Genomic DNA, 23,067 nt, shown 5'->3' with positions numbered 1-23,067 from the left:
ACCCTATGGGCCAAGTAGTATTATGACCCCATGAGGAAACCGAGGCACAGGACGTGAAGGTCATACAGCCAGCAAACGGCCTACCTGGGATGTGCTGTTGGTTTGCAACCCTCCTGGGAGCTTCCTGGGTGAAATCTGAGCTGGCCCCTGAGCGCGGAGGGCAGGGAGAGATGGAATAAAGGGACTGGCCACTCCACGTTAGTGGGCGGCAGGTTTAATAGCAAAGGGAACTTACATACGAGGCTTGTCTTGGGCGGCAGCAAGACGAATGGATCCCTGCACCTGCCCACAGCATCTTAAAAGTTTATAGTGAGGCCTTAAGTGGGTTCAGACACGGACACCATGCAGGGTTCTCAACACCTCATCACCAAGGCAGGACTTTTCCCTTGGAGCAGTGGGAATGGCAAGTGGAACTTGCAGCAAGGACAGAGCTGGGGGTGAGGAGCCTCTGGTCACCTGGGCTCAGCTCACGGGTCAACTGGCACTCCTGTCTTTTTGATGACCTTCCTCAACATGTGCACCCAGGTGGTGTAGGCTTGGTGACAGGGCTGCCCATGGACTTAGCAAATGTTCCTGAGGACCTGCCCTGTGTCCAGCCCAGTCCTGGGGGCTGGGGAGGCAGCTCTTCTCAGGAAGAGCTGGAGACAGGGCCGTGCGGTGTGCATGGTACTGACACTGCTGGCTGCCGGGCGGCCTGCCCTAGGGCTACAGAGACCACTCAGCATGTTGGGGTGTCGAACCCTCGCAGGCTTGCTCTTCTGCTTGAGGTTGGGGGGTGTGCCGCCACTATTAGGTGATCCTGAAAGAGCCTAGCAGATCTCAAACCTCAGGGTGTGCTCAGCCATGGTGTAGTTTGTTTTCATCACTTTCAGCTACTCAGGAGACCTGATTATTGGCATTCCTATTGTAAGCAAATGTCAAGGCTATTATAAATCAAGAATTCTGCTGCCCACGAGCCTCTTCACCCCTTCTCTTTCTTTTTAAAGCCTTAGAATATAACTTTGTTCATGTGAAGTCTCTTAGGGGCATTTTTATCACCTCTACCTAAGGATGAGCAGAAGAACCATGACCATCAAGAGTCCTCTCTACATGGCCAAGGGTCCTCCAGTGAGGAGCCACCAGTGGCCTGGCAGGGATCCCTGAGCTCCATCTTACATGAGTGAAGCCACCTGCCTCCCCATTTGCCTGAACTGTGGATTTGAGTGCCCACCCTGAGCCTTGAGCAGCTCCTGCGATATGACCAGACTTGTCAGCAGGATGCCCGCCAGTGTGTCGGGATGATCCCCAGGAGAGACATTGGCCTGGTGAGGGGTGACCTGGAGAAGCTTCACCCATCATTGGCGACTGACCCATGAGGTATACAGGTCATGAGAGCTAAACTGATCATAAGGATTCCCTCCAGGATATGACCCAGGCACCCCAGAGGAAGAGACTAGCCCACTGGGACCTGCAGGACCCCCACAGCTGACAGGGGTTGAGATTCCCAGCAGAACTGGCTAGTCTAAGAAATGTGAGCTGGAGGGAAGTACAGGAGCCCTGAGGGGACGTACGGTGGGACCTAGCTGTGGGCACCAGAGAGGAGGCCCAGGTGGGCACTTGTGAAAGAGGACCCCCCATCCCTGTGGCCTGCTTATAGGTGGTAGGTGTGCCCTCATCACTGGAGCCAACCTTTGCAGGTTCCCTCCTGGGTATGGTCTGATCTGATCAACTTTGTACCAGGCTGCCTCCAATCTTCCTCCCATGTCAGGGAAACTTCTCCATGGCTTCTGTCTCCTTCCTGAGCTTCCCTACCTCTGAGCCCCTGGAGGAAGGACAAAGTAAGGCAGCCATTTGCAAGCTGGGAAATAGGTCCATGTTCATGTTTTGCAAGGAGGCAGTGCGTTTGGCCTGGTCCGCTCAAGGCTCTAGTGGCCTCTCACATGCTGCTATAGCCGCCCAGCTGAAGTGAGGCTCTGAATTCCCTGTTTCCCTAACAGCCTTGCGCCCTCCCTCCACTTCTTCAGTTCTTCTGTCTCCTTCTATCCTGTGCTGTCCAGTCCTTGTCCTCCTGGGATCCTAGCCTTGCCTCAATTTCCTTATCCCTGGGGGTTGGAGCATTACTAAGCTCTAGCCATGGGAGGGGCCCAGCCTCCGCAGGTGCACATTACATATCGTCTATTGTATGAACAGCATCACTGTTTCTATAGTGTGACTTTGAGCAACTCTTTTAACTTTAATGGGCTTGAGTTGCCCAGTCTATAAAATGCACATTAATCATCATCTCGCAGGGTTACCTAGGAGTTTAAATGAGATCACAGCTGCAGGGCTGGAGGCACAGTCACCCTCCTGCTTCCCCACGTGCTTGCCTCTTGCCCATCACTGTGCCTGGGGCCTGCTCTCCAAGGAGGTGAGCCAGAGCCAGGGAGGATATAATGTTCCTGCCGGCAGGTGCTGCCTCGTGGCCCCCAGGATCCCAGCTCATCTTCTAGTTCTCACTATTCTGTTCCTTTGGCATCTCTTCCTGGCCACTCCCCTCCAGGGCCCACCAACTGGGATTGTAAATGACCGAAAGGCCCATCCAGGATGAGCAGAGGGGGCTGAGTGACCATGGCCTGGGTTCCCAGTTCCTGCCTCCAGGGGTGCGGTTTCATTACCAAACATCCTAAACCAGTGTCAGGAATGAGAAGTCAGGCCTGGTGGGCTTCAGGGAGGAGATGTGGCATCATTCAGCTTAGAGCCAGACTGATGTGTGTTCAAACCCTGACTCCTAGTCCCCAGACTCCATGACCTTAGGTAAAGTCATTTATCTGAGTCCTTATCTATAAACTCTGGTGATAACCTCTTTCTTAAGGGATCATTGGGAGGCACTGAAGGAGATCATTTATGGAAACTCTCTGACATATAGAAGGTGTGCAATAAATCCTCCCACCCCCTGCACCACGTGATCTCCACAGGCTTGCCAGAACAAGTAATAACAGCATACTTACAGGGCGCTGCACATCTCCCCACACGGTATTCCCATCAAAATCACATGAAATAGGTTATATTATTATAACACTCATCTTTCCCAGATGAGAAAACAGAAACACACTAAGTAACTTGCTCAGAGTGCCCCGGATGGCCTGCTGGGAACAACTGTCACTGCCATTGGTGGGCATTTCCAGCTTAGCTTGCATGGCAAGTTTCCCTATGGAACTCTGGAGGAGGGATAGGAGTCTTACACCCCAGAGTGGACACGGTTCCAGAAACTTCCATGGCCCCCGTGTGGAGGGAGCTCACAGGGAATGCAGAAGGTTCAAACAAGGCCAGTCCTCCAGGTACCTTCTCTGTAGTCACTGTCGGATTTGTGACTGGCAGGAAGCCGGACCCGCCTTCCTCCTGCATCAAGTGTTTGGCAGCACTTTCTCAGAATGGCCACTCATCTCTGGAGCTCCTTTCAACGAGTTCATTAAATGGAGGCACCAAGTAAGTGGGATCTCAGAGGTTAGGGGACTTCTGGCTGCAAAGCCTCAAATGTATTTGCTTTGTTACCTGAAATTATTTTCTTAAATGTCAAAGGCTTACTTCAGGAAGACCCAGATGTTTACCAGGGCTCCAATTGGTGAAGAAAAAAGTATTTGAAAGGCCAACTGCAGAAGCAAACACCTCTCCCTTTGCCATTCTTCCAGGCAGCATCCTGGCCTTGACATTAAAACAGCTCGGTCCGTGTGCTGACAGTGTTCTGTGCACACAGGCAGGATTTCCTGGCTGCCACCTCACCGTTTCCTCTCTTCTGCCTCTGTGCCCATCCCCTTTGTTCCTCCCTCCTTCCTCCCCACAGCTTGTTCAGATCTGGGGGTAAATGTGGGGACATGTTCTGGGAACTGGGAACACTGCTGCTCCAGCCAGGCAGGCATTTAAATTCCAGGTCGACCATTTCCCAGCTGTGCACACATAGGCCGCTTACCTCTCTGAGTGTCAGACAGCCATGTGGAAACTGTAAGAACACCTGAAAGTGATCTGTCCCAGAGCCTGGCACCGGGAAAGGGGTAACGCATGGAAGAGATGGGGATAAGCCTGGCACCCAGAGCTACTGCGAGCCTCAGGCACTTGGGCCTTAGCTCTCCGGCACCCTTTCTTGAAGGCCCTGCCTCCTGTCCAGCTCTCTCCACAGACTTCACCTCAGATGTGGATTCCTTCTGCCCGGCAGGCCTAGAGGGAAGGCTTCAGGGAGGTTTCTGTGACTCCCACCTGCCCCCAGTAGAACTGACCTGTCTCAGTTTCAGCCCAGATTTGGCCTGATGGCTGAACTGACCCTGACCGACATTACCACAGCGAGGTCACGTCTCACCACGGCCCAGGGAAGCACAGACTGTCACTTGTCCAGTGTTACCTAAATGTCTCAGACCAGCTCACTTTGGGCCATGCTGCCAGGAGCCGTGCCCCACCCCCAAATGGGGACAAATGAGGGCCATGGGGCCAGTGGTGCACCCATGGGGGAATATCTTTGACTTTGAACTTCAGGTCACACTACTCAGGTCCCCACTAGGCCTATTTGTGCACTTTCCAGCGGCCTTCCCCTAGCAAGCAGGGAGCCCCAGGAAGGAAGGGAGGAGCACCCTCCAGAGCTGTCTGCTCCAGCTGCTGAGGGCCAGGAGGGGATGCTGCACCCGGGTCCAGAGAGCAGGGTTTAGACTGTGCTCTGCTCATGACTCACACATGACACAAGGCAGGTCATTACCCTTCTGTTCTGGCTAAAAGGCTATAATAGCATTTGGCCTCTCCCTGCCTCGTAATGGTGACTCGGAGGATTAATAAGGGAATGAGCACTAAGCCTTGTGAATGCGAGCTTTGTTCTCAAGTCAGTTCCCTGATTATTCCACAAAGCAGAGGAACAGCAAATGTCAAGGTTCCCTTTACTCGAGGCTGAAGTCTGAGGTTGCGGGAGGTGCCTCTCCAGGTGTGGCCTGAGCTCTGCGTCTGTGTCACGGTCATGGGAGGCCCCGAGGACACATCAAAAAGGTGGGGGTGGAAGGTAAGTCTCGTAAAGAAGGGGGTGAACACTCCTCGGGCTCAGGGCCCATGCCTGGGGCATTTCACATGGCAAGTCAGACAAAGGAACAGATCTTATTAGGCCTTTTGGAAGTTTCCAATAGGCGAAAACCATGGACTGAGCAGCACCTGTCAAGGTTGGAGTGAGCAGCACCGCTGCTGTCTCCTTTCAGAGATGCTGCTTTTCGGGGTCTCCCGGTCATTTTCCTGACCGGCTTTCTGGTGTAATTTGGTTTTGTTATCTCTCCTGGTCAGTTGACAAACCCTGCGGCACCACCTCGAGGACACTGATGGCTGAGACTGGAGCCCTAGAAGGACAGGAGAAGGGAGAGGGGCAGGTGGGTGCTGGCTGTGGCCCAGCTCCATGGAGCCAAGTCAGAGAAACCACTTCCCTGGGTGCCATGGCTTTTCCCACTCAAGATTTGGAGATTCCTCAGACTTAAGGTAGTGCAGATTCTTTCCAGTTTAATTTTATCTAATGGATAAGTAATTCACATGGTTCAAGAATCAAAATAATAAAAAATTGACATGATGAGAAATCTTACTCCACCTCTGGACTAGCTCACCGTTTCCTCCCACTGCCCTCCTTACAGTAAGCTACTTTTTTTTTTTTAAGATTTTATTTATTTATTCATGAGAGACACACAGAGAGAGAGGCAAAGACACAGGCAGAGGGAGAAGCAGGTTCCATGCAGGGAGCCCCATGTGGGACTTGATCCCGGAACTCCAGGATCACACCCTGGGCTGAAGGCGGTGCTAAACCGCTGAGCCACCTAAGGATCCCTGCTGGTTTTTATATAAAGTTGGTACTTCCCAATCCCCTTCACCTATTTCACCGATCCCCCCAGCCCTCTGGCAACCACAGATTTGTTCTCTGTATCTTATGATTTTGTTTCTGGTTTTGTTTGTTTTGTTTTTAAGATTTCGCATATAAGTGAAATCTAGTCTTTTTATGCAAATTCAAATATGTATTTTCATGCTGCATCCTGCCTTAAATGCACAAAAGTTGGCATATGGTATGCCCTGTAGACCAGCCAGAGTCTCTGTAGGAAGCAAAGGGCAGACTAGAAGCAATAGGACCTGCAGTAGCCCAGGACTGGTGACCATGGGAAGCCCTGGCAGCAGGGATAAGGAGAAGGCGCAGATGCTGAAAGCCAGAGAGACAGAGAGGGAGAGAGAGAGAGAGAGAACCTGGTGGAGGGAGCTCAAGGTAGAGGGACAGCCTACTTGGCAGTCCTTCAAGGAGGGCCCAGGAACCCAATCCCTCTCCCTCACTCCCTCTGGCCCTCTGACACTCTGCAGGGCCCCCACTGGCCATGCCTGCCACAAGTCACGGGGCCAGGAGGCTTGCACGTGTAAACGTCACCAGCCAGCCTCCTGAGACATAAAGCAGCCCGAGAAGGGAGTGGGGGTCTCAGGAAGGTCACACAGAACTCACAGCACACCATGTGGCTCTGATCAGCTGACAGCACATCCACACGTTATTCACTAGTGATGATTTCTTTTTTTTTTCTAAAGTTTTTATTTAAATTCCCTTTGGTTAATATACAATGTAATATTAGTTTCAGGTGTACAGTATAGTGATTCAACACTTCCATACATCACCCCATATTCATCATAGGTGCCCTCCTTAATCCCCATCACCTCCAGTTAAGAGTATCTTTCTTTTTCTTTTTCTTTTTTTAAATTTTTTTATTGGAGTTCAATTTGCCAACATATAGCATAACGCCCAGTGCTCATCCCGCCAAGTGCCCCCTCAGTGCCCATCACCCAGTCACCCCAATCCCCCACCCACCTCCCTTTCCACTACCCCTTGTTCGTTTCCCAGAGTTAGGAGTCTCTCATGTTCTGTCACCCTCACTAGTGAGGATTTCAACACTGCTTTGTTCCACTGCCTCACCTCTCCAGCCAGCATGGCCACCAGACTTCCCTGACACCCACTGCCTGGCCTACAACATCCTGAGGACACTACAACATCCTGAGGAGTGTTGGCCAGCCTCCTAGGGCCATTCTTCCTTTTGAAAACCAAATGGAATGCTCAGCTGCCTTGCATGTCTCTGCCAGCAGCACTCCAGGGCTCTTGTAGACACCTCCAAGGATTTCTGGGGATCACACTGTCCTCTCAGTTGCCTGACCTTTCAAACCTTGTTCCTCTCCTCTGGCTGTCAGGCCATTGCTTGGCACATCACTGTCTACACTTGGCCCTGTTTTGCCCCAGTGTGGACGCCACTCCCCCAGCCCCACACAGTCTGTCCTTGGACTGTGGGGCCAGCAGAGGAGTACTACAGCACAGAATGGGAACCCATCTACAATTTACCCACAGATCCCACCGCTGGCAAAACTCACTGCCAGCCCTGCCTCAGGGACCCAGGGAGCCCTTCCTTAGCCATCTGTCTCCCTGGTCTCTGGAGGCTGTGTAGTTCCTGGGCTTCCCCCTGACCCTACCTCCATTTCCCCTCCCCTGAGACCCAGCCCAGGGCCATACTCACCTGTCCTGGTCCCATTCTGTAACTTTTCCTTCCTTCTAGTTTCTTATACGAAGTGGCTAACCTTCCATTTGTCTCAGAGTCTTCCTCAGGTCTGGACCCAAAAATTTGTTTCTTCAAACCAAAGGGCAGTTTTGTCTTTAGTTGGTTTCCACTGAATTTCCAGTAGCTACTGAAAAAAATTAAAACAAGCAGGTGGGGGGCACCTGGATGGCTCAGTCTGTTAAGCGTCCAAATCTTGATTTTTGGATTAGTTCATGATCTTAGGGTTATGAGATCGAGCCCTACTTTGGGCTCTGCGCTCAGTATGGAGTATGCTTGGGATTCCCTCTCCCTCACTCTCTGCCCCTCCTGGTCACCCCACCCCCACCCCCACAGCTCCCTCCTGCTCTAAATAAATAAATAAATAAATAAATAAATAAATAAATAAATAAATCTATCTTTTCTTTAAAAAAAGAAAGAACAGGTAGCATCAATTTTAATATGTTCTATTTGACCTAATATATTCAAAATGTTATCATTTCAACATTTACCCAATTTAAAATTATTAATGAGACACTTTAATTCTGGTATGTAACAAGATATTTTAAAGCCGGTGTATAGGAGGACGCCTGGCTGGCTCACCGGTTGAGCATCTGCCTTTGGCCCAGGGTGTGATCCTGGAGTCCCGGGATTGAGCCCCATGTAGGGCTCCCTGCGTGGAGCCTGCTTCTCCCTCTGCTGTGTCTCTGTGTCTCTCATGAATAAATAAATAACATCTTTTTAAAAATAAATAAATAAAAATAAATCCGGTGTATATTTTGCACATACAGCACGTCTCAATTCAGACTAACCACTTTTCACATGTTCAATAACCACACGTGGCTAGTAGCAACCATGTTGGGCAGAAAAGCTCTCCAGAAAGACCTGCAACAACCTTTTAAAAAATAACTAGAATTCCCCCACTTAGTGGGTACAGTGGATTCACATTAACGGTAGCAGTCCATATTTCATTGTCCTTGCTCTTTTTGCCATGAAGAGCACCATATGTCTTTGCAGCTCACTCAGATGTTTCTGGAAAGGAGTTTCACGTTCTTCTTCTCCGGATGCCTATGTCTTTGTCTCCAGCGCAGGAAAGCACCCAGCCCAGGGATCCCCTCAACCACTGCTGCCAACACCTCTGGAGAGCGTTGGTACCTGCCTCAGGACCCTACCTGCATTCCTCTGGGTGCCTTAGTGGCCTGAGTTTGAATCTAAACTCCCAGTGGGCACAGCCTCCTCAGGAGATTTAAACACTGGTCCAGAGTTCTAGGGAAAGGACCAGTATCTAAGAGCACCAACATGTTGTCCCTTCCTTCTCTCTCCAACCATCTGTGCAAACCTCTTTAACCTGCCCTATCCATATACATTACTGTGGGGAGGGGATGGGAAGAAGTGCACATTATTTATTAAAGCAAGTTTCCAGGATGTTCGTTGCTATTCCTAGAGAAAATGTGAGGTGGACCCATAGTCAAATAAGTTTGAGGAGCATTAAGCTCACAGATGTCTGATCTATGGCTGCTGAGTCTCCGATATCCTAATGTCTACAGTTGCTGAGAAAGGTCATGCAAAGACACGACTGCCAGACAACCTCTGAGCTAGACCCAGGTACTGGGAATGCCTCACTTGGGCCCTGTCTTTGGAACAGTGGGTTCCCCTTGCCTGTCCTGCTCCCAGAGGCTGCTCCAAGCACACAGCCTCGAGATGTGATGTGGTGTTGAGAACACCTGCATGATACACATGAATGAATCCACTTAGTGCCTCTCTCTATATAAACTTTTAAGATGTGGTGGGCAGAAGTGGGGATCTGCTTGTCTTGCTGCCACAAAGACTAGCCCCAAACATAAATTCTCTTTGCTTTTTAAACCTGCCATCTACCAGCCGGGGCTGGCTTGCCCCCTTCTCTTTCTCTCCTGGAGCTCCATATGTGGCTGGTTTCAGATTTCACCAATGAAGCTCCCTAGAGGGTTGCAAACCAACAATAGCATGGAGCATTTCCCCAGCTAGTTGACCATGGAGTCCCTTTTCTACAGATTACCATGGGGGATGAGAATTTTTGAAACTATTTCTCAAGTATCCTGATAAATAAATAAAAATGTCTCTTTATGTCCAGTTGGAAGTTCCCTCCCTGGTAAGAGCAGAGCTTTGGGAAAGAGCTCCTGGCCTCTTGAACACCAGCTGTCCAGCTCCATCCTCAACTATATCCTGTGTGATCACATCCTCTGGGCGGACATTCCTCCCTACACACTGAGCTCATGCCAAACTCTGGGGATTTGCCTTCTAGGCAGAAACCTGGAGCTGACGCCTGTCCTGGGAACCTAGGCACAGCTCTCCCATTTGTTTGTTTTTAGAATTTTTAAATTTTAAACTATGCAAATTAATATGTTTTTATTAATATTTAAACAATAAATCTCCCGTAACATCATTCAATCTCAATAGCTACCCAGGGATAACAACTAGTATCAGTTTGGTCTTTGACTAACTGCTTTTTATGCATTTATTCACATATGTAAGTACCTACGGAAATACACATTTTGTTTTGTAAATTTGTCTTTTTATGTAGCATGCTATATGTATTGTTCTGCAGGATTTTTCCACTTAACATTTCCTGGAGATCTTTCCATACTAGTGCATGTCAGTATCTCATTGTTTTCAACTGGGCCATGAAATTTTATAGTATTTATTGGACCATTTTCCAACATAACCATTTAGGGTGTTTCTAATTTTCACATTTGCAAACAAAGTTGCAGTAAACATCTCTGTGCACATGGGTGTTTCTCTAGGATTCCAAACTGAAAGAGGAATGATTAAATCAAAGGTTATATACATTTAAGGGTGCCTGAGTGACTTAGTTGGGTAAGCATCTGACTCTTAATCTCAGCTCAGGTCTTGATCTTAGGGTTATGACTTCAAACCTTGAATTGGGCTCCATGCTGCACAAGGAATCTACTTAAAAAAAGGAAAAAAAGGTTATACATATTTAGATTTTTAAAAAAAGATTTTATTTATTTATTCATGAAACACATAGAGAGAGAGACAGAGACACAGGCAGAGGGAGAAGCAGGCTCTGATGCAGGACTCAGTCCCCGGACACAGGATCATACCCTAAGCCGAAGGCAGATGCTCAACCGCTGAGCCACCCAGGCATCCCACACATTTAGATTTAAAGGTATTTTCAAATCATCTTCCAAATGGCTATCAATTTATACTCCTACCAGAAGTATGCATAGTACCCATATCTCCACACCCTGGACAACTCTTGGATCGTCAAAATTTAGATTGCTTGCTGATGTGAGGGCAGACAGAAGCAGGAAAACAAAACATTTAAGAGCCAGCATCACAAAAGATAGGCACCTCGCCCTACAGGTAGTTGGGCCCAACTCCCAAGGAAACAAAGTTAACAGAGCAAATGTAAGGAGACTTCATTATTTGCAAATGCAGTTAGTATCCCCAGAAGAATTGAAGAGGACATTACATCCATCAAAGACCAGGTTAATATGAAAATAAACACAGGGGATCCCTGGGTGGCGCAGTGGTTTGGCGCCTGCCTTTGGCCCAGGGCGCGATCCTGGAGACCCGGGATCGAATCCCACGTCGGGCTCCCGGTGCATGGAGCCTGCTTCTCCCTCTGCCTGTGTCTCTGTCTCTCTCTCTCTGTGTGTGACTATCATGAATTTAAAAAAAAATAATAATAATAATAAAAAAAATAAACACAAAGACAACGGAGATAAAAGTTTGACTATTAAAAAAAATTTTAAACATAATAGTTGAGAATAGAGCAACTGAAGAACAAGTTACTACTTGTAAAATCGGGTTGAGGTTTCTATCAAAAAGGGCATACAAATGGACAAAGATGAGGCAGATGTGAGGGCAAAGTTAAGAGATGCAGCCTTCAAAGTCTGAACATTCATCTGAAAAGCTTCCCAGAGGAGGAAATGAAATAATCAAAGAAATAGTCAATGGAAGCTTCCCTGATCTGAAGAAACACCGGCAAGGATGAAAGGATGTCCATTCCTCGACATGGATATTTTGTCACTTGGAAATCATCTTCTATCAGAGCTCAAACATCTGCCTCCTCCGTCCGGACGGTCACATGGAACGTGTGCATAACGTACACACTCACACACCATGATTTACGTTTCTGTTAATGAACACTTACATGATTTCCAATAGCCACAATTACAAACAATGGCCCAATGAACGTCCTTGTCCATAGGTCTCTGTGGACATGGGTGAAAATTTCTGCAGAATGGATTCCAAAAGGGGTGCATGGGTGGCTCATTCAGTTAGGCGTCCCACTGTTGATTTTGGCTCAGGTCATGATCTTAGAGTCATGAGATTAAGCCCTGTGTTGGGCTCCATGCTCAGCATGGAGTCTACTTGAGATTCCCTCTCCCTCTGCCCCCCGCCCCCCTGCTCTCAGGAGCACTCACTCTAAACTAAATGAATGACTAAATGAATGAACAAATAAAATCTTTAAAAAAAAAATGGTTCCTAGAAATTTAGGTGGTGAATTACATTTAAGATTTTCGTAGCTGCTGCTAACATACCCTCTGGAAGACTACAACAAATGACATTTGTGAAATTGCTGATTTATTGTATCATCAACACTGGATTGTGGTGTGTTTCATTTATGCCAGTCTGATGGATATAAAGTACAACTTGTATTTTCCCTGATGATATGTAAGATTAAGCTCTTTTCACTTATTTACTAGCTACCCTCATATTCTCTTCTGTGAATTATCTATATTCTTTGTCCATTTTTCTACGAGATTCATTACCTTTTTTGAAAATAGAGTTTTAGGATCTTGCTTTATTCTTCCTCGGTTCTCTCTGGGTCCTTTTCTACCTGAAGTATTTCTTCAGCACTAGAACATTTTCTTCTACTATATATATTTTTTATTTCCTTCTATACATTCACTGTGTTCTCTCCTCTGGAACTCCCATAAGAAAGGTATATCAGTGTTTGACTCTATACTTCATACCACATGATGGCACCTCTTCATTTTTTTTCTAACACATTTTTGAGAAATCCTTTAGCTTGATCTTCCAGCTTGCCAATTTGTTTACATTTGTCTATTTAGCCCATTTATTGTGCTTTTTTTTAAATTTTAACAGTCATGATGTTAATTTCTAAGAATTTAGTAACTTTTTCATAGAGGCTTTATTAGATTTTTTAAATGGATAGGTTGGTCACTTAACTCTAAAGAATATTCATTTTAATTGAAGTTTTCTTCTGTTTTAGGTATTAATTCTATTTTCTTAGAGTCGGTTCTATTTTTGCACTTCTCTCAGGTTCTGGCTTTTTGGGAAAAAAAAAGATGATAGATAGATAGATAGATAGATAGATAGATAGATAGATAGACTTCAGATAAAGTTTGTTTATCTACTTGTAGATAAACAAGTCTGGGAAGACCATCTGGATGATGGCTAAAGGGCACTTCTTTACCCCCACAAGAATCCCATTTGTCTAGTCAGGAATTCAGTTTGGGACACAGGGGCTAGCCTCAGGTGACATGTGTGCAGGGCAACAGATGGTGGACAGTGGGAAGGAACCAGCTCAATCACCCTCCAACCCATTGCCTGCTGACTCTTGCACCCAGTGCTTTGTTGCCTTCCTTCTGGAATTGTACAGGGAGAATTTACCTGTGATTGATTGTGCATTTAGCTCCATAGCATTACAGCTTTCCGTTCATTGCATCTTCAATCTCCTATTTCCCAGAAATTCCTTCATCTTCTGGACATTGCTCCCACTCCTCCTGACTGTCCACAACCACTTGGACTCCATTTTTATTTCTATATTTACTCTATCATTTCTCTGGGATTTAAGGAAGAAGAGTGCACAGCAATGTGTCCTTAGCCATGATGAACTGTAAAACACTTATTCCACATTCAGAATTATTTCATAAGAATAGGTTATCAGACATGAGACTCTTGGATCAAAGAGCAGGGACATTTTTGAGGTTGTTAATACATATTTAAAACTGCATGCTAGATTGAGGAGTAGAACAGAGGGAAGGTACTGCCTCTGGCAGAGAGGGAGCTGGTTATGATCTTAGTTCCTTCAATTGCCAGTCATGTAACCTAAGTGAGTCAGGGAAACTCTGAGCCTCATTGGTAAAATGGGCACAGTAATTATACCAACATTTAAGAATACTACAAGGATGAACTACGCAAACTTTCTTCCCCATGGCCCAGCCTATAAAAGGTGCTTGATAAATGCTGTTAGTCAGCATTATTTCAAATAAGTAATTTTCAGCATCAGGTAATTGTGCATTCAGTCAAGTGCTTGGAAAAGCACTCTCTTTCTTGGTCATTGGCATTTCACGCTCTCAGATAAGTCATTTCTCAGCTTGGTACCTCTATCTTCAAAGAAAGAAGCCTCCTTCCTACCTGCCTGCCTCTCTGTAAAGGCTTCTGTGAAGATTCACTGTTATTTGTAAAGCTCTTAGAGATGCTCCAGTGAGAATCCCTGGGCATACTTGGGTTGTTTTCATTGGAATGATGGGTCCTGAGGCCCTGTCTCCAGAGTGAGCCTCCACAAGACAATTCCTCTTCCTGAACATGGTCAAGTCAAATGTGAATTCCTGTGGAAGAAAATACCTGGTCTTTATTTTGAGCCAACTCCAAGAAATTTATTTTCTTCCTCAGCTGAGAGGTCGGGTCTTATGACTCCTTTTCTATTTGACAACGTATTAATCAGAAATTGTCGGCTCACCTGCTCCAGCGAGGCAGGCTGAGTCCTCACTACAGCCACGTGTCGATCGATCCAGGCCCAAGGATGTTAGGAACCCAGTGTTTATGCCCAGCGCACAGGAAGGGCTGTAGATTGCTCTTGCAAGAACCTCTGAGGCTAATGTCTTGGGGAGGATAGTTGTCAGGAAGGGGGTAAGAATATTTACAAATAAACAAGTTTAGTGACAAAGAGAGAAGTTTGTACCTGTAGAACACAGGCAGGTCAGGCATAGTGGTGAGCCAGGGGCCAGCAGCATGAAAGCTCACAGGGGCAGACCAGGCTGAGGCCATGTGTGGGGTGGGATGAAAACAGCAGGGAAGGAGAGAGCTCATCTGAATAAATAGGAAAATCCATAGGGCAACCACAAGACCTGCAGCATTTTATTTTTGTTTTGATCCAGGAAGCAGTTAGCAAACAAATAAAACAGCAGAGTACTGGGCTTGAACTTGACCAAGAGCAGACCTTTATACAATAGGAGTAGCCACTGGGAGTCTCTGCCTTCTCCCTCTTTTCCACCCCACTCACAGTGGGGTGGGAGCCACCCAGCTGGACAGGGCTGGATAAAAGCAGGGAGGGCCAGTGGAAAACACCTTCCAGAAACTCAAGGAGCACAGGGCAAGAAGGACACAGGGGACAGATGCAGGTGAAGGAAGAGTTCATTCACCAAGGGGCTCCTCACCTCCCGGCCCTCTAACCCCTCCCTTCACACTATTGGCCTTTCTCTCTGCTCCCTGAAGGGCTGTGGGCAGCCAACACATGGAGTGCCATCTGGGAGTCCTCCCTCATTGCCAGGATGACAACAAAGGTGGTTAAGTCTTCCCCTTGACATCTTGCTGTGTGATAGAAGACCCAGGCTCAGAAAGATGTGGTAAGTGGCTCAAGGTCACACAGCAAGGAAGGGGGAAGCTGGAATCAAAGCCAGGCAGTTTCCAAAGTTCCTGTATGGCAGAGGTTAAACCATCTAAGAAGCCTTAGAAATAGTAGAATATAAAGTTCCCAGGGGGCTCTCAAGCACTACAGTGTGTGCTCAAGGGCAGAAAGTCCTATTTGGACCTGGGCTGGGGGGCGGGGAGAGATTACTGAAGCCACCAAGGCCAGAGCAGACATGGGTGCTGGTCCTCTGCCCCCAGATCATCTCAAATTCCCCTCATATCTGGGGAGATTCTGTGAGAAAAGGGAGGAGGGGTGATTCCTAAATGCTATGAGAACTCTGTCCTCAGTCCTGGGATCTCTCCTGTGCCCCTTCTCGGTGGTGGTGGTGGTGGTGGTGGTGGTGGTGGTGGTGGTGGTGCGGCAGAGGGCAGCCCCTCTCTCCTGCTCTCCTTCTGCTTTCATGGCTAGGCTTCTCAGGCTCCTCATGCAACCCTTCTCCTCACTCTTCTTACATCTGAACCCCCAGGATATGTACTTCTTTTGGAGAAAGAGCCTCATCTCTTTCTCATCCCAAGTCAAATACCTGCTAAGTGCAGAAACAGGAAATGCAAGAGTATAATCTTTCAGTGGAACATCTGCAGAATGGAGAGCTACTTAGCCATATAGAAAAGAGGGAGGACTCCCGTTAGAACTCAGTCTGGACAAGATTCACAGTGATGTGAGTACATCAAGGTGCTATGCAGCGGGCACAGCAGTCCCTGTGTGTGTCACATTCTCCCAAAGGACACTCAGGCAACTGGTAATATTCATTGCCACCTGCAAGGAGAACTGGGTGGTTTGGACATTTTCCACTAGATAGTCTTTTAGAGCTTTGGACTTTTATGCCATGGGATTTTATTACTTTTTCAAAGATTAAATAAAATTTTGAAAAAGAATAGTTTATTATGTGGTACTCAGTGAAAATCATTCTTCTCATATATCCTTCCAAATTTTATTTTACACGCATGCGCACAGACATACACACATGTGTTTGGTTATTTCTATAAAACTGAGATTATGTTATTAAAAAAAAAACCACCTGAGAACATGTTGTAATGAATTAAAACCTGCTTTCCACCACCCCCCCATTCACTATATTGTGGATAACTTTCCATATCAATTAAATAAATGGCATTAATATAAGGAGCTCTGTAGAGCAATCCATTGTATTCTTTTATCATAATATTTTTAACTAATTCCCTAGAATTTTAACAGCTTTATTGACACATATACCATAAACTTCATTCATATAAAGCGTATAATTCAGTAGGTTTACTGTATATTCAGAGTTGTGCAGCGATTGCCAGTATCTAGTTTTAGAACATCTTCATCACCCCAGAGAGAAACCCCGTTCCCATTAGCAGTGGCTCCCCATCCTTCCTCCTCTCCCAGCTCTGGCAACCACTCCTTCTGCCCCCATCGGTTTGCCTGTTCTGGACATTTCCTGTAAATAGAACTGTACAGTATATGGCCTTTTCTGTCTGGCTTCTTTCACTTAGCATAAAAGTATTCGAGGTTCATCCATGTTGTAACACGAGTAAGTACTTCATTCCTTTTTACTGACAAATAATATTCCATTGTGTGGCTATTCCACAGTTTTTAATCCATTCATCAGTTGATAGACACTTGGATTTTTTCAATTTTGACTATGATAAATAATGCTGCTATGAACAGTTGTGCACAAGATCTTGTGTGAACATATGTTTTTAATTCTCTCAGAGATAGATTGGCTGGTCATAGGGAAACAGTATCTTAACTTTTTGAGGAACTGCCAACTGTTTTCTGAAATGGCCATGCTATTTGACATTCCCATCTGCGGTGTATGAGGGTTCTGATTTCTCTATGTCTTCACCAATACTTGTCTGTGCTTTTGATTATAGCCATCCTAGTGGATGCCAAGGGATGCCATGATGGTTTCGATTTACATTTCCCCAATGGCTAATGCTGATTGAGGTGTCAAATGCATTTTTGTGTGCTTGTTAGCTATTTGTCTCTTTTCGAGAAATGTCTTTTCAGATCTTTGCTCATTTTAAAATTAGATTGTCTTTTATCATCAAGCTGTAAGAGTTCTCATGTATTCAGGATATGAGTCCCTTATCAGATATATGATTAGCAAATTTGTTTTCCTTTTCTGTGGGTTGTCTTCTCATTTCTTGGTAGTATTATTCGCAGAAAAAAAAAAAAAAAAGTTTTGATCTTGATGAAGTCCAACCCACCTACCTTCACTTTTATAAACTGTGTTTTTGTGTAAGAAACAATTGTTAATCCAAAGTTACAAAGATTTACTCTTGTGTTTTCTGCTAAGAGTTTTTCTAGTTTTAGCTCTTACATTTAGGTCTATTATTCATTTTGAGTGAATTTTTTGTGTAAGATGTGAGGTACAGATCCACACTTATTCTTTTGCACATGGCTATACAGTTGTCCTGGCACTATTTGTTGAAAAGACTATTCCTACCCACTGAACTTCCATGGTACCCTTGTTGAAAATCAATTGAGCATAAGGGTAAGGGCTTATCTCTAGACTGTTGATTCTTTTTTATGGGTCTAATTGTCTATTTTTATGTCAATATTATACTGGCTTAATGACTGTAGCTTTATAGGGAGTTTTGAAACAAGAATTTGTGATTCCTCCAACTTTTTATTCTTTGAGATTATTTTGGCTATTCTGTGTTCCTTGTATTTCCATATGACTTTAAGAATCAGCCTGCTGAGTTCTACAAAAAAGCAAGCTGGGATTTTGTTAAGTACTACATTGGAATCTGTATTAGAGAGTTTTGGTATTAGGTTAATACTGACCTCATTTAAATGAGTTAGGAAGTGTTCCTTCTTCTTCTAGTTTTTGGAAGACTTGTGAAGAATTGCTATTTCTTCCTTAAATGTTTGGTATAATTCACCAGTGAAGACATATGGGCCTAGGCCTTTCTTTGAGGGGAGTTTTAAAATGACTGATTCCGTTGCTCCATCTAGTGTAAGTATGTCCAAAATGTTTATTTCAAAAAAAAAAAAAAAAAAAAAAAAAAAAAAAAAAAAAAAAAAAAAAAATGTTTATTTCTTCTCAAGTCCATTTTTATAGTTTTTGACTTTCTAGGAATTCATTTACTTCATATAGGTTATCTAATTTGTGGGCATTCTTATTGTTCATAGCAGTCTCTTAAAAGTTCTTGTTTTTGTAAGGTCAATAGTAAAGTTTCACTTTCATTCCCAATTTCTGCTCTTTTTTTTTTGTTTACATTATTGCCCGTCCATTCCTCTCTCCTCTCCTCCACCCCCAGTGTAGGGCCTGGACTCATGGAAGGTTCTATCCCATTAATTGCCTTATAAGCCAATATAGCTAAGTGTCAATGGAAAACTATCAGACCAAAACGGAAGGGCTAGAATCCTAACCAAAATACCTTAGCACGACCGCATATTGGAGCTTCAGCACCAGGGGTGCCATTGCTCTGGAGGGCTTCTAGGGGTAGCATGGATGATATTCTCATCCTAACAGGAATGAGTTTTTCTGCTTCAGAATGCATTTCAGAACCAGGGATATTGTCCTCCTTATCCCAAGCAATTGTTAGCTCTTTCCTTCTCCAGACTGAGAGATGAGGGAGCATGCAACCTGGATTATCTAAGGAACACAGGAAAGCCTGTCTGCAGCAGCACAGGCACAGCTCTGGCCCTGAGTCACCGTGGGGAAAAAGTGCAGGACCCTGATTCACCTGCTCAGTGTGAGGCTCCATCACAATGCCCTGCCCCCTGCAAAAGCGAGACGCCCAGGGAACTCAGGCTCCCATTTTGGCTCTCCCCGTGGAGGGAAGAACATCCTAAGGTGGCCACTTTACCTCTTGTAGAGCCAGCTTGGTCAACACGAAAATAGGGTTGCTTGGCCAGCTGGCTTGAAGTCCTGTCCAGCCTAGCCACTTATGATTAGGTCACCAAAAAACATGTAGGCTTTGTTTGAACACTCTGAGCCTAGGGAAGCTTCCCCTACCCGACCCCTGCAGCAGGCCCTGGTTTGGGAGTCAAGCTACCTGGGCCAGAATGCCGTCTCTACTTCCAAGGTCATAGCTTGCATATTCAGTTTCTCTTCCTCCATTTCTTCATCTATAAAATGGGGACAATGCTAGCACCTATCTCAAGCAGTTGCTGTGAGTGCTTATAAAGGAGATAACATTGCATACAGCTCCTCCCATTGTGCCTGGTAGACAGTAAGCATGTAAAAGATATTAGTGTTGGAAACGAATCTGTGCCTTTAGAATTCGACCATTAGTCCCAGCCCTGCCCTCTGCAGCCATCATCTGTCTCAGCAGCAGGAAATCTGCTGGGCTGGGGCCTAGCCAGCACTGTGCTAGGCTATTCACCACCCAGGGAAGGGTGAGGAGATGGGTCGTGGCATCTCTGTGTCTTGCTCCTGCACTATTTCAGGGGAGGGGACTTCAGACCTCTCCCCAGTGCAATACCCAGAGCTCATAGTCATCTGACTTCAAGCACCTCCTCTGCCACCTACTCACCCTGAGATTCCATGAGGGGTGAGTTCCTCAACCTCTGAACAACCATTCATTCATTTTTAAAATGGAAATCACTACCTGTGTCAGAAGGAGGAAGATTAAATCACTAATGCTTTAAATCTGATAAGCAGCACTGGCACATACTAAAAATTCATTTCAGATCATAAAAAGTCACTGTTCTGCTCTTACTTTTTCTCTTTCATCATGAAGAGCCCCCTGCCCACCCCGTCCCCAACCTCCCACCCCCTGTTTCAAATAAAGGGCACGCTATAAGTCTCAGTAAATTTGATCTTATCTGAGATCAAGCAGAGGTGGCTTTGATGTGATGGACAAAAGTTCAGATTGGGCCTGTTTTACACAAACTGCCTCCTCTTTTGGCTGATAATGTAACCTAGCTGTTTTATCCTCTTTACATCACCAGTGCTCAGGCTGACACTACAGTCAGAATGAGTCTAAGGTGAGCTCAACCTGATACTCTTGCACTGTGATGTCCTGGGGGCCTCTGACTCAGGAACCAAGGAGTACTATGTGGTTAGACCACTGCCTCTCCTTCTCCTGGTGGCCTTAGGACTTGGAGGGCAGGACAGGGGCAAGCGAGCCAGGGCTCAGAGAATCACCACCTGCAGCCGCACAGAGGGACCTCACGAGGACCACCACTTTGTCTCCATCAAGTCAAGGCCTTTTCCTCTGTGTAACCATATCCAAAATGCAAAGAGGCCCCTGGAGAGGTCCAGGGGCTGTGCCTTTGCCACTTCCAGGAGTCTGTGCTCAGGGGATTTGGTAGGGATGCAGCGGGTGCAGTGGCAGCCACAAGGGGGAAAGGAGCATTCTGTGCCATTTTTACTGAGTCACGTTTCCAAGTTGATTGAAAGTAGGATTTTTAATAATATATAGATTGTGACTAAAGGCTTGCTCTTGCCAAATACTAGCATAAAGCGGGTTTTTACAGCTGGGATGATAAATCCCAGAAAGGCGGCGCTTACCATGGAAACGCTGACACAGCCTTTCATTCCCCTTCACAGTGATTAAAATCCTCATTTCAATTTGTTTTTCTTTATTTTGGGCCAGAGTCATTTGCAAGCCCAGGAATAGATCTTGCTCTGATAGAAAACTAAATGCTGCCCCCTATCGGAAATAAGATGGAACCACTTCAACCTGCCGGAGGGCTGTAGATCTTGCTAGGTAGAATTACGGAAACGCAGGAAAACTGGTTTTCTTACTAATTGTCTTACCAGGAAGGAAATTCCTGCAGAACTCACCCTTGTTTTCCCAGGGCAAGCGAAGCGAGGAAGGGAAAGCAGCTAGTGAAGGGCGTGGTGTCAAACCAGAGGTCGCTCTGGGGAACTGGCAGCGGCCTGGACTCTGCACCCCCGCCCCCCTGGAGAGGCAGGGGAGCCTCTCGCTGGTTGCAGGCTGCTCCACATCAATTCTTATAGGGCCCTGGCCTGCTGACCATCGCAGGCTCCCATGGCCAGGGCAGCTCCGCAGGCAGGCAGGGAGGCAGCCCTAGGCAGATGGAGTCCAGCCCTTGGGATGTTGAGGTCCCAATGGGCACCATTGGCCTGTCTGCTGCACCCGCTCTCCATTATTCCTTGTATTCCTCTGTGGGATGTTTCATTTGCAGGCATATTTTATGACCCTGGAATGCATGTGCCCTCCATTTATTTAAGGCCTGTAGTCTCTGCTGAACCAAAAGCTCAGTAATCCTACTAACCAAATGTCCAGGAATGTCTTTCTACTTTCCAGTTCTCTTCATTGATAATAAAACCCACAATGGATCCAGCCACACTTGTTAATCTACCAGTGAGATCCCAGCAGAGTTCCTGGGCCGAGAGCTGACAGGGTCTCAGATTTCAGGGTCCCCACTGAACACGCTTTGTTCAATTCTGCTGATGACATTAGAATGTGGCCTTATAACACTCGAGCATTTCCCCAATCCTGCACATGGCCAGTGCTTCGGAATAGGGTTTTCTGAAGTGTGTCCCACAGGTATTCTGTGGGCAGAGATACTGCTCCAAGAAGGGTTCAGAGATTGAACAAGGTTGATAACATTGCTAGCTATAGCACCCTCTTAAGGTCACAATACTCCTCAGTGAACTAGAGGCTCCGAGAAGTCCTGAAGGGAGGAAATCCAATGAACTTTAACTCCGTGTTCCCCAACTTGCTTCCTCACTGGAGCATGTCCTCACAGAACATCTTTATCATCCTGTGACAATTCAGCCACATGACACATAACATGCTCTGTCTTGCTTGTCCTTTTTATTTTTTATCTTCCAGGGTCCTAAAAATATTTTTATTATACAAGTATTACCTGTTCATTGTCATAAACTGGAAAAAGTTTTCTCCTTTGTGAGAAGGGAGTTTTGTTGTCAAAGGAGCCAATCTGTTCCCTAGACTGTGTTCAGTTTTATGGCCCCTGATTCTAAGTAGCAGGTTTCACACATTTCAGCCAACGGTGGCCAAAGAATAATTTTGAATTCTTTCCAAACCCTGGGTGGAGGAAGCTTCCTGTGCCATATGTTGTGCCTTTTACAGGGAGTGGCAGGCCCAGAAAACAAACAAGTTGGTAGGAGGAGAAAAAAATTATATATGATGATTTTTCGGCTATGTGAAGGTATTTATTATAAAAAAGATGGGAGTGAAATACACCCAAGAATTAGGAAGTTTCCCTCTCAAAGATGGGCTCAAAGGCAACTGATTTCTCTGCTGTTGTAAAAGCAATACTTAAAAATAAGTATTTTTAAAAGTCACCCCTACATACAGCAGGCCAATTTCAGTGAGGATTAAAGTCAAGCAGGGAATGTGGAGTCTGGCACGGGGCCCCTGCCTGGGGGCGGGGAGCCCTCACATCTTTCCCACCCAAGAGGCCCCAGGCTTGCTTAGGGTAGCATCGTCTCCTTTTCCTTGAAAACAAGCCATATTTGGGAGTCATGGGTAGCTCGGGGTGAAGTGGAAGGTGTAGCTGGTTGCACTGACCCTCAGAGCAGCCGCAGGAGGAAACCACCGTTACTTCCCCTTTTCATCAATGCTTTCTGAACACGAGCTCATTTCTGCCATAGAGGTGCTAGCCTGGGACACTCATCTTTCAAGTCTGAGTTCAGAGAGGGTCTGTGAGGACACTGAGAGCACACAGCACAGAGCTGAGCTGATGTCTGCCTTACAGCAAATCTGGCAAGCATAAACTGAATTCCCAAAGGGTCCTTGGAAAGTTACTGTTTAAGAAAGTTCCTGCCCTAAGTATGACGTAGAAGCAAGGATGCAATCTGAAGTCAGGGGGAAGACACCTAATGTGTAACTTCAGTTGTCCTTTCCAAGATAATGGCTTCTCTGAAAAGCTGAGGACAACTCTGATGGCATCCTTTGGTGGCTAGAAGGCCATTCTGGGGGGTACAAGCTCCATGTGTGTAGTGAGAAG

The sequence above is a fragment of the Canis lupus genome, chromosome 22 (assembly GCF_048164855.1).
Source record: "Canis lupus baileyi chromosome 22, mCanLup2.hap1, whole genome shotgun sequence".
Lineage (NCBI taxonomy): Eukaryota > Metazoa > Chordata > Mammalia > Carnivora > Canidae > Canis > Canis lupus.
Note: the sequence above shows the minus strand (reverse complement) of the source record.